The sequence below is a fragment of the Rutidosis leptorrhynchoides genome, chromosome 2 (genome assembly GCF_046630445.1).
Source record: "Rutidosis leptorrhynchoides isolate AG116_Rl617_1_P2 chromosome 2, CSIRO_AGI_Rlap_v1, whole genome shotgun sequence".
In the NCBI taxonomy this organism is placed as follows: Eukaryota; Viridiplantae; Streptophyta; class Magnoliopsida; order Asterales; family Asteraceae; genus Rutidosis; species Rutidosis leptorrhynchoides.
In genome coordinates this window covers 459,376,664-459,390,422 of record NC_092334.1, presented here as the reverse complement: position 1 = coordinate 459,390,422, position 13,759 = coordinate 459,376,664, and positions in this window count along the sequence as shown.

Below are 13,759 nucleotides of genomic sequence, written 5' to 3'. Positions count from 1 at the left end.
TTTAATGTTGAAAAACGTCTTTAAGAAATATTATTACATCTATCCCGTGAGCACCTGGTAACCCAACTTAACTCGTTTTATCTACCTTTTTATGGACCATACACTGTACAGGTGTATCTTCTACGAAGGACTAAACATTCCCTTGAAAACTAGCGCGACTAGGAAGGAATGGGGCGGTCAGGCACGATAGATCTATCATTGGGATTCGCGTCTACGGTACAGAGCCCGAAGTTATAAGTTACCAAGCTAAGGTATATTTTCGTACAACCCATAAATGAATAATTTACCATTTTTGATTACTTGTGTCTAATGTGTAAAAGCGAAAAGTATGTATTCTCATCCCAAAAAGATTTAAGATAGTAGTAAAATGAGACTACAACTCACCTTGAGTGCATTTGAAAAGCTAACACGTACACGAATAATAGAGTGTTCAAGAATGATCAAGACTCCAACCTAATATAACAAAGTAGGTCAGAATATATCTAACTTAGGTCATGTCATAGCATGATAGTCCTAGCGCTTGATGTTGATTTGGAATTCGGTATCAATATGTTTGATCAAATTAAAGTATTACGCGTACTTTCTATTTTTAGTAAGTTTCTATTTTTATAAAGTTTCTATTTTTGGAAAGTTTTTATTTTTGAAAAGTTTCTATTTTTAGAAAGTGTTCATTTCGGGAAAGTTTCTATTTTGAGAAAGTTTCTTTATTTAGAATGTTTCCTTATTTATAAAGTCAACTCAAAAAAGTCAACCAAAAAGGTCAACACTCAACTCAAAACTCATTTTCAAAAAGTTAACGGTCAATGTTGAAAGTCAACAAGACTTAAAAGACAATCTTTAATACTAATTTATACTCATTTCAACATCATATCATATTATCATAATATTACAAACTCAAAAATATTGTAAAAATGATTAAACTATCCACTATGAGAATTTTTATAAAAATCAGTGGGACCTCTCTTGACCAATGACCAATGCCCAATGCTACTTTGTACCACAAAAAGACTACAAATTTTTTTTTCAAGAGCCAACTCGATTTGAGCAACTCGTGGCAACCGATGTCGTTACGACATTTCAATGATTTTGTTTCAGCTTTTCAGAAAAAGTATAAATATGACCAAGTGACCTACTTTGACTATTTTTACAAAAATTCACAGACCTTGGATTGACGAACGGGTAAAGTTGAGAGTCTCTCCTTACCACAAAGTAACAACAAGAATTATTTCAGCACCTAATTCGTATTCAAATGACGTCGACGATTGAGAAGATATTGACATTTTAAGTTTCTGATTTTTCAGCATTTTAGAAAATGTACAAGTGCGCCTAGGTGACCCACTTTGACAATTTTTAAAATGACACTCGGAATTCGGTTTGACAAACGAGCACAACCAAAATTTTCCCCTTTATATCAAGATACTACATGATTTATTTGACGATGTTTACAGCATTTAAATGACCATGGTGATCGACACGATTTCGACAAAAGTTTATTTTCTGCATCAGCATTCTAATAAAAAATTTATTTTTATAAACTTTTAAAAATCTTAACTAATTCATAAAACACGCATCTCGAAAATACTTATTTAATTTCTGTCCAAATTTAATTAAACCGAAAAATACACTTTTTATCATATTTAATTATTCAAACATCACCACAATTAATTCCAAGCATTATAACTATACATACAATCAATATAACATAATAATAGTAAAGAATTGAAAAATTAAGGGTTTTATAACTACCTCAAATCAAGAAACGAGAAACATAAATTCGAAGATCAGATCGAGAGGAACACGATTACGCAACAAGTTTTTAATGATGAGCAACAACTTAGAGGATGAGTTTGAAAAATAAAAGTGATGGTGTGGAGATGGGGTACTGTAGACGCAAGAATGGAGAGAGGGAGAAAAATATATTTTGTGACTAGGTTTAAAATTTTGGGATAAATCACGCCGACCCATTTTTTATTTACTTATATATATATATATATATATATATATATATATATATATATATATATATATATATATATATATATATATATATATATATCTATTTTTTTTTTGAAATCCTATCCCAAGATATCAAATATTACCTATACGTTCGGGATATATGACGAGCACATATTTGCACGTGTTTGACTTCGTCCCATTAACCGATTCTCGACTTAAACTTGAAAACTAATAGGCTTGTTTGTTATTTTTACTCTAGTCGAATAACATACATTTTAATAATATTTTACGTATATTTAAAATCACTTTTGCTAAATATCAATCATCTTATCCTTTAGTATTTTTTTTAATTTTATATTAAACTGAAGGTAAGTAATTTGTAAAAGTAATAATAACCATGGTTGTTACTAGAATTAATTTGATCAATTAAGTTTGATTAAATTATTAAATTTGTATTTACATACGTAATACATGTCTGATTTATATTATATTTATATTTACCTTAATATTAAACTTTGGTATTTAAATTAATTTGAGATTGGGATTATTATTATTATTATATATTTATATATTTCATTTAAAATGGTTTCGTAATTTAAGGTGGTGACTGTGACGACCCGGAAATTTCCGACCAAATTTAAACTTAAATCTCTATATGATATCGACAAGATAAGTAGAGTCTGTGTGTTGAGTCTCAAAAATTTTGAACTGTTTTCATATATTTAATTTACCTTCGACCAGTTTCGACGATTCACGAACAATTAATTGTAAATAGATATGTGTGTATATATATATGAAAATGGTAATTGAAAATATAATTTGAAATATTATATGTTATTGCTATTAAAAAGTTAATTAATTATGTAAATAAAATAATATATGATATTAAAATAAATCTATATATATATGTAAGGTATATTGAATGTATATTTATATGGTTTCAAATTTATTTAGTACACAATAATAGCACTCGTTTGCCAGTCGATCGCTATTATGTAGTGACCCGAACTTTTCCATGTTTATATATATTAAATGAAATTGATATTTACATGATTAAGTGTTTCCAACATGTTAAGCAATCAAACTTATTAAGACTTGATTAATTGGAATAGGTTTCATATAGACAAATGACCACCCAAGTTGACCGGTGATTCACGAACGTTAAAACTTGTAAAAACTATACGATAACATATATATAGTTATATATATAGTTAACATGATTTTATTATAAGTATGTATCTCATTAGGTATTTTAACAATGAGTTATATACATAAAAATGAGACTATTAAATTAAGAAACTCGAAAACGATATATATAACGATTATCTTTATAACGTCTTACTAGGTACATATGAATCATATTAAGATATTGATACACTTGGTTAATTATGTTAAATGATAAGTAAATATATCATTAAGCGTATTAACAATGAACTACATATGTAAAAATAAGACTACTAACTTAATGATTTTGAAACAAGACATATATGTAACGATTATCGTTGTAACGACATTTAATGTATATAGATCATATTAAGAGATATTCGTACATCATAATATCATGATAATATAATAATTTAAAATCTCATTTGATATTATAAACATTGGGTTAACAACATTTAACAAGATCGTTAACCTAAAGGTTTCAAAACAACATTTACATGTAACGACTAACGATGACTTAACGACTCAGTTAAAATGTATATACATGTAGTGTTTTAATATGTATTCATACACTTTTGAAAGACTTCAAGACACTTATAAAAATACTTCTACTTAACAAAAATGCTTACAATTACATCCTCGTTCAGTTTCATCAACAAATCTACTCGTATGCACCCGTATTCGTACTCGTACAATACACAGCTTTTATATGTATGTACTATTGGTATATACACTCCAATTATCAGCTCTTAGCAGTCCATGTGAGTCACCTAACACATGTGGGAACCATCATTTGGCAACTAGCATGAAATATCTCATAAAATTACAAAAATATGAGTAATCATTCATGACTTATTTACATGAAAACAAAATTACATATCCTTTATATCTAATCCATACACCAATGACCAAAAACACCTACAGACACTTTTATTCTTCAATTTTCTTCATCTAATTGATCTCTCTCAAGTTCTATCTTCAAGTTCTAAGTGTTCTTCATAAATTCCAAAAGTTCTAGTTTCATAAAATCAAGAATACTTCCAAGATTGCAAGTTTACTTCCAAGTTTTCTAATTCAATTCCAAGTAATCATCCAAGATCAAGAAACCTTTGTTACTTACAGTAGGTTATCTTTATAATACAAGGTAATAATCATATTCAAACTTTAATTCAATTTCTATAACTATAACAATCTTATTTCGAGTGGAAATCTTACTTGAAATTGTTTTCGTGTCATGATTCTGCTTCAAGAACTTTCAAGCCATCCAAGGATCCTTTGAAGCTAGATCCATTTTTCTCATTTACAGTAGGTTTATCCAAGGAACTTTAGGTAGTAATGATTTCCATAATATCATTCAATTCATACATAAAAAGCTGTCTTATTCAACGTTATAAACTTGTAATCACTAGAACATAGTTTAGTTAATTCTAAACTTATTCGTAAATAAAGTTAATCCTTCTAACTTGACTTTTAAAATCAACTAAACACATGTTCTATATCTATATGATATGCTAACTTAATGATTTAAAACCTGGAAACACGAAAAACACCGTTAAACCAGATTTACGCCGTCGTAGTAACACCGCGGGCTGTTTTGGGTTAGATAATTAAAAACTAAGAAGAACTTTGATTTAAAAGCTATACTTCTGGAAAAATGATTTTTCTTATGAACATGAAACTATTTCCAAAAATCATGGTTAAACTCAAAGTGAAAGTATGTTTTTCAAAATGGTCATCAAGATGTCGTTCTTTCGACGAAAATGACTACCTCTTTCAAAAACGACTTGTAGCTTGTATTTCTGACTACAAACTTATACTTTTTATATTTATATTCATAAAGTAAAGTTCAATACAAAACCGTGGCCACTGGAATCACTCAAAACGGATTAGAAACGAAGAAATGGCGAGTAAAACAAGATTGATGAAAACTACTCATTTTACCTACGTGAAAGTTAGTAATAAATCTATTCCAACCATAACCTAATCAAATTATATTGTATATTATGTAATCTTGAGATACCATAGACACGTATACAATGTTTTGACCTATCATGTCGACCCATCTATATATATATTGCGGAACAACCATAGACACTCTATATGTGAATGTTGGAGTTAGCTATACAGGGTTGAGGTTGATTCCAAAATATATATATAGTTTGAGTTGTGATCAATACTGAGATACGTATACCCTGGGTCGTGGATTGATTCAAGATAATATTTATCGATTTATTTCTGTACATCTAACTGTGGACAACTAGTTGTAGGTTACTAACGAGGACAGCTGACTTAATAAACTTAAAACATCAAAATGTATTAAAAGTATTGTAAATATATTTTGAACATACTTTGATATATATGTATATATTGTTATAGGTTCGTGAATCAACCAGTGGCCAAGTCTTACTTCCCGACGAAGTAAAAATCTGTGAAAGTGAGTTATAGTCCCACTTTTAAAATCTAATATTTTTGGGATGAGAATACATGCAGGTTTTATAAATGATTTACAAAATAGACACAAGTACGTGAAACTACATTCTATGGTTGAATTATCGAAATCGAATATGCCCCTTTCTATTAAGTCTGGTAATCTAAGAATTAGGGAACATACACCCTAATTGACGCGAATCCTAAAGATAGATCTATTGGGCCTAACAAACCCCATCCAAAGTACCGGATGCTTTAGTACTTCAAAATTTATATCATATCCGAAGGGTGTTCCGGAATGATGGGGATATTCTTATATATGCATCTTGTTAATGTCGGTTACCAGGTGTTCACCATATGAATGATTTTTATCTCTATGTATGGGATGTATATTGAAATATGAAATCTTGTGGTCTATTGTTACGATTTGATATATATAGGTTAAACCTATAACTCACTAACATTTTTGTTGATGTTTAAAGCATGTTTATTCTCAGGTGAATATTAAGAGCTTCCGCTGTTGCATACTAAAATAAGGACAAGATTTGGAGTCCATGTTTGTATGATATTATGTAAAAACTGCATTCAAGAAACATATGTCGATGTAATATATTTCTATTGTAAACCATTATGTAATGGTCGTGTGTAAACAGTATATTTTAGATTATCATTATTTGATAATCTACGTAATGCTTTTGAAACCTTTATTGATAAAATAAAGGTTATGGTTGTTTTAAAAATGAATGCAGTCTTTGAAAAACGTCTCATATAGAGGTCAAAACCTCGCAACGAAATCAATTAATATGGAACGTTTATAATCAATATGAACGGGACATTTTAGTTGGTATCAGAGCATTGGTCTTAGAGAACCAGAATTTTGCATTAGTGTGTCTTATCGAGTTTGTTAGGATGTATTAGTGAGTCTGGACTTTGACCGTGTTTACTTGAAAAATGATTTCTTAACAAATTTTGCAGGAAACTATATATTTTTAACATGTGAATATTATGTGATATATTAATCTCTTAACGCGTTTGATATTATGTGATAGATGTCTACCTCTAGAACAAGTCCCATTGACTCATCTAATAATAATGAAGAGTCAAATGTAAATTGGAATGATTCGTGGACTGATTCACAAGTTCCCGAAGAGGAACCGGAAGAAGAGTCGAAACCGGAAGAAGAATCGGAACCGGAAGAAGAATCGGAACCGGAAGAAGAAATAGAACCAGTGGGGGAAATAATAAAACGGTTAAGTAGAAGAAAATCCTCAACCAACGACCAAAGTTAATTATGGTCAATGGTGTTTCCGCCAAGGAAGCAAAGTATTGGGAGGATTACCAATTCTCCGATGAATCGGATCCCGACAAGATTCCGATGATGTTATAGAAATTACCCCAACACAATTTAATAAGGCAAAAGAGAACAATAAGGGAAAGGGCATAAAAATAGAGAAATTTGATTCCAAACCCGATGAACTTTATATGTATCATCAACACCCGTATTTCTTAAGTTGTGACAATAACCCGGGAACCTCTAAACCACCAGGTTTTTCTAAACCAATGTGGAAAACGACGGCTCGTATTAGGGGAACATCATATATCCCTAGAAACTTGGCAAAACGAACCAAAACCGAAGAAGAAGAAACGAGCGAGTCAGAATAAGATAGTTGTATTCGTGTGGTGTAATATATGTAATATAATGTGCTTATGCTTTATGATATATGTAAAAATTGCTTGTATTAATAAGTATTTTTTATGAATCTAACTCTTGTCTATTTTACAGTATAAAAACACAAAATGGATAGGCAACCCAATATTTTAAGAGACCTACCCGGAGACATGATTGATGAAATCTTGTCTAGAGTCGGTCAGAATTCCTCGGCATAACTATTTAAGGCGATATCAGTTTGTAAGACATTCGAAGAACGTTCCAAGAATGCCTTGATTTATAAAAGGCTTTCGTTCGAAAGATGGGGGATATCACATTGGGAAATCCATAAGTTACGATGTGTTTACTTTGACGCATATATTGCGGGGAACCCAAATGCTATTTTACGCAACGGGTTAAGAAATTATTTTGACTCAATATATCCGAATATAGGACTTCGTGATTTAGAAAAAGCGGCTAACATGCAACATAAAGAAGCATGTTATGCTTACGGGTTAGTAATGTTCGCTTCTCACCAAAGTGAGAACAAGAACATCGGGCTACAACTATTAAACAAAACGTTCCCACAAGTGACGGAGTCGGTAATTGGGGTAAGAAATGAGGTTTTAGGTTATTACGAGACTGTTGGTCATTACGTAACCTTCATCCTTTTGACGACATTACAACACATTGTCTTACTATCGGTCACAATGGTTACGTTCCACAAAACCAAGGATGGGAAGTGGTATTAGTAAAACCAGAATGCATGACTTGTTTCTGGACGTATGAATTACGTGTCTTTATTGCCTTTGCTGAACGCCTTATTTATTAACTAGAATTATCTTCGCAACTATTTTGTATCAAAGTTTTATGTGCTATATTTCATGCTATATGTAAAATAGCGGTATTGTAAGTTTGCAAGTTATTTTATAAAGGTTTGAATATGATATATATTTTTTTGTGATTAGTTTTTCATATAGAATTGTAGTAGTTGAAATGGTATGTTAGCTACTAAGTATGAACTTAACGGGTAGGTACTACCCGAATTAAAGAGTATAAAATGCTAATATGAAGAAAGAGCTTTTATAAATAAGTTCATATTACGCTACGAAATACTATTGACTACTCTTGATATTCTATATGATTAACTTGTTTCATTTAACTATTTTGAAGGAAATGGCACCGACTACTCGACACACCTTGAATATGAGCGAAGAGGAATTTCGTGCCTTTCTTGCTTCAAACATAGCCACAGTACAAGCTGCGCTACATACCAACAATAACTCCGAATCTAGCAATGCAGCTAACGGCGCAAGAAATCGTGTAGGATGCACCTACAAAGAATTTACTGCCTGCAAACCTTTGGAATTTGATGGAACCGAAGGACCGATCGGATTGAAACGGTGGACCGAGAAGGTCGAATCGGTGTTTGCCATAAGTAAGTGTACTGAAGAGGACAAAGTGAAGTACGCTACGCATACCTTCACAGGTACTGCGTTAACATGGTGGAATACCTATCTAGAGCAAGTGGGACAAGATGATGCTTACGCACTACCGTGGTCAGCATTCAAGCACTTGATGAACGAGAAGTACCGTCCTAGAACCGAGGTCAATAAGCTCAAGACAGAACTTAGAGGGTTACAAACCCAAGGATTTGATATTACCACGTACAAAAGTCGATTAACAGAATTGTGCCTATTGTGTCCGAGAGCGTTTGAAGATGAGGAAGAGAAGATCGACGCATTTGTGAAAGGATTACCGGAAAGAATCCAAGAAGATATAAGTTCACACGAGCCCGCCTCCATACAACAGGCATGTAGAATGGCTCACAAACTAGTGAACCAGATTGAGGAAAGAATTAAAGAACAGGCGGCTGAAGAGGCCAATGTAAAGCAAGTCAAAAGAAAGTGGGAAGAAAACGGTGATAAGAATCACCAATACAACAACAACAGCAATTACAACAATAATCGCAACAACTATTCCAACAATCGCAACATCAATTGCAACTACAACAAACGGCCCAACAACAACAACAACAACAACAACAACAACAACAACAGCAACTACAACAATCATCCCAACAACAATAACAATCGCAACAACAACAACAATCAGAATCAGCTATGCCAAAGGTGTGAAAAGTATCACTCGGGGTTCTGCACCAAATTTTGCAACAAGTGTAAAAGAAATGGTCATAGCGCAGCAAAGTGTGAGGTCTACGGACCAGGGGTTAACAGAACGAAAGGAATAAATGGTGTCGGAACGAGTAATGGCGGAACAAGTAGTGTCGGAGCAAGTTATGCCAATGTAGTTTGTTATAAATGTGGAAAATCGGGCCACATTATTAGAAATTGCCCGAACCAGGAGAACACGAATGGACAAGGCCGCAGAAGAGTTTTCAATATTAATGCGGCAGAGGCACAGGAAGACCTGGAGCTTGTTACGGGTACGTTTCTTATTGACAATAAATCTGCTTACGTTTTATTTGATTCAGGTGCAGATAGAATCTATATGAGTAGAGATTTTTGTGCTAAATTATGTTGTCCATTGACGCCTTTGGATAGTAAATTTTTACTCGAATTAGCAAATGGTAAATTAATTTCAGCAGATAATATATGTCGGAATCGAGAAATTAAACTGGTTAGCGAAACATTTAAGATTGACTTGATACCAGTAGAGTTAGGGAGTTTTGATGTGATAATCGGTGTGGACTGGTTGAAAGAAGTGAAAGCAGAGATTGTTTGTTACAAAAATGCAATTCGCATTATACGAGAAAAAGGAAAACCCTTAATGGTGTACGGAGAAAAGGGCAACACGAAGCTACATCTTATTAGTAATTTGAAGGCACAAAAAATAATAAGAAAAGGTTGCTATGCTGTTCTAGCACACGTCGAGAAAGTACAAACTGAAGAAAAGAGCATCAATGATGTTCCAGTCGCAAAAGAATTTCCCGATGTATTTCCGAAAGAATTACCGGAATTACCCTCACATCGATCCGTTGAATTTCAAATAGATCTTGTACCAGGAGCTGCACCAATAGCTCGTGCTCCTTACAGACTCGCACCCAGCGAGATGAAAGAACTGCAAAGCCAATTACAAGAACTTTTAGAGCGTGGTTTCATTCGACCAAGCACATCACCGTGGGGAGCTCTTGTTTTGTTTGTCAAGAAGAAAGATGGTACATTCAGGTTGTGTATCGACTACCGAGAGTTGAACAAACTTACCATCAAGAACCGCTACCCACTACCTAGAATCGACGACTTATTTGATCAACTGCAAGGCTCGTCTGTTTATTCAAAGATTGACTTACGTTCCGGGTATCATCAAATGCGGGTGAAAGAAGATGATATTCCAAAGACTGCTTTTAGAACACGTTACGGTCATTACGAGTTTATGGTCATGCCGTTTGGTTTAACTAATGCACCAGCTGTGTTCATGGACCTTATGAACCGAGTGTGTGGACCATACCTTGACAAGTTTGTCATTGTTTTCATTGATGACATACTTATTTACTCAAAGAATGACCAAGAACAAGGTGAACATTTGAGAAAGGTGTTAGAAGTATTGAGGAAGGAAGAATTGTACGCTAAGTTTTCAAAGTGTGCATTTTGGTTGGAAAAAGTTCAATTCCTCGGTCACATAGTGAACGAAGAAGGTATTAAGGTGGATCCGGCAAAGATAGAAACTGTTGAAAAGTGGGAAACCCCGAAAACTCCGAAACACATACGCCAGTTTTTAGGACTAGCTGGTTACTACAGAAGGTTCATCCAAGACTTTTCTAGAATAGCAAAACCCTTGACTGCATTAACGCATAAAGGGAAGAAATTTGAATGGAAGGATGAACAAGAGAAAGCGTTTCAGTTATTGAAGAAAAAGCTAACTACGGCACCTATATTGTCATTGCCTGAAGGGAATGATGATTTTGTGATTTATTGTGACGCATCAAAGCAAGGTCTCGGTTGTATATTAATGCAACGAACGAAGGTGATTGCTTATGCGTCTAGACAATTGAAGATTCACGAACAAAATTATACGACGCATGATTTGGAATTAGGCGCGGTTGTTTTTGCATTAAAGACTTGGAGGCACTACTTATATGGGGTCAAAAGTATTATATATACTGACCACAAAAGTCTTCAACACATATTTAATCAGAAACAACTGAATATGAGGCAGCGTAGGTGGATTGAATTGTTGAATGATTATGACTTTGAGATTCGTTAACACCCGGGGAAGGCAAATGTGGTAGTCGACGCCTTGAGCAGGAAGGACAGAGAACCCATTCGAGTAAAACCTATGAATATAATGATTCATAATAACCTTACTACTCAAATAAAGGAGGCGCAACAAGGAGTTTTTAAAGAGGGAAATTTAAAGGATGAAATACCCAAAGGATCGGAGAAGCATCTTAATATTCGGGAAGACGGAACCCGGTATAGGGCTGAAAGGATTTGGGTACCAAAATTTGGAGATATGAGAGAAATGGTACTTAGAGAAGCTCATAAAACCAGATACTCGATACATCCTGGAACGGGGAAAATGTACAAGGATCTCAAGAAACATTTTTGGTGGCCGGGTATGAAAGCCGATATTGTTAAATACGCAGGAGAATGTTTGACGTGTTCTAAGGTCAAAGCTGACCATCAGAAACCATCAGGTCTACTTCAACAACCCGAAATCCCGGAATGGAAATGGAAAAACATTACCATGGATTTCATCACTAAATTGCCAAGGACTGCAAGTGGTTTTGATACTATTTGGGTAATAGTTGATCGTCTCACCAAATCAGCATACTTCCTGCCAATAAGAGAAGATGACAAGATGGAGAAGTTAGCACGACTGTATTTGAAGGAAGTCGTCTCCAGACATGGAATACCAATCTCTATTATCTCTGATAGGGATGGCAGATTTATTTCAAGATTCTGGCAGACATTACAGCAAGCATTAGGAACTCGTCTAGACATGAGTACTGCCTATCATCCACAAACTGATGGGCAGAGCGAAAGGACGATACAAACGCTTGAAGACATGCTACGAGCATGTGTTATTGATTTCGGAAACAGTTGGGATCGACATCTACCGTTAGCAGAATTTTCCTACAACAACAGCTACCATTCAAGCATTGAGATGGCGTCGTTTGAAGCACTTTATGGTAGAAAGTGCAGGTCTCCGATTTGTTGAAGTGAAGTGGGGGATAGACAGATTACGGGTCCGGAGATAATACAAGAAACTACCGAGAAGATCATCCAAATTCAACAACGGTTGAAAACCGCCCAAAGTCGACAAAAGAGCTACGCTGACATTAAAAGAAAAGATATAGAATTTGAAATTGGAGAGATGGTCATGCTTAAAGTTGCACCTTGGAAAGGCGTTGTTCGATTTGGTAAACGAGGGAAATTAAATCCAAGGTATATCAGACCATTCAAGATTATTGATCGTGTCGGACCAGTAGCTTATCGACTTGAGTTACCTCAACAACTCGCGGCTGTACATAACACTTTCCACATCTCAAATTTGAAGAAATGTTTTGCTAAAGAAGATCTCACTATTCCGTTGGACGAAATCCAAATCAATGAAAAACTTCAATTCATTTAAGATACCGATTGTTAAGGTTCGATGAAATGCTCGTAGAGGACCCGAGTTCACCTGGGAGCGTGAAGATCAGATGAAGAATAAATACCCGCATCTATTTCTAGAAGATTCGTCAACACTTTCAACAGCTTAAAATTTCGGGACGAAATTTATTTAACGGGTAGGTACTGTAGTGACCCGAACTTTTCCATGTTTATATATATTAAATGAAATTGATATTTACATGATTAAGTGTTTCCAACATGTTAAGCAATCAAACTTATTAAGACTTGATTAATTGGAATAGGTTTCATATAGACAAATGACCACCCATGTTGACCGGTGATTCACGAACGTTAAAACTTGTAAAAACTATACGATGACATATATATGGTTATATATATAGTTAACATGATTTTATTATAAGTATGTATCTCATTAGGTATTTTAACAATGAGTTATATACATAAAAATGAGACTATTAAATTAAGAAACTCGAAAACGATATATATAACGATTATCGTCATAACGTCTTACTAGGTACATATGAATCATATTAAGATATTGATACACTTTTTTAATTATGTTAAATGATAAGTAAATATATTATTAAGTGTATTAACAATGAACTACATATGTAAAAATAAGACTACTAACTTATTGATTTTGAAACGAGACATATATGTAACGATTATCGTTGTAACGACATTTAATGTATATAGATCATATTAAGAAATATTCGTACATCATAATATCATGATAATATAATAATTTAAAATCTCATTTGATATTATAAACATTGGGTTAACAACATTTAACAAGATCGTTAACCTAAAGGTTTCAAAACAACATTTACATGTAACGACTAACGATGACTTAACGACTCAGTTAAAATGTATATACATGTAGTGTTTTAATATGTATTCATACACTTTTGAAAGACTTCAAGACACTTATCAAAATACTTCTACTTAACAAAAATTCTTACAATTA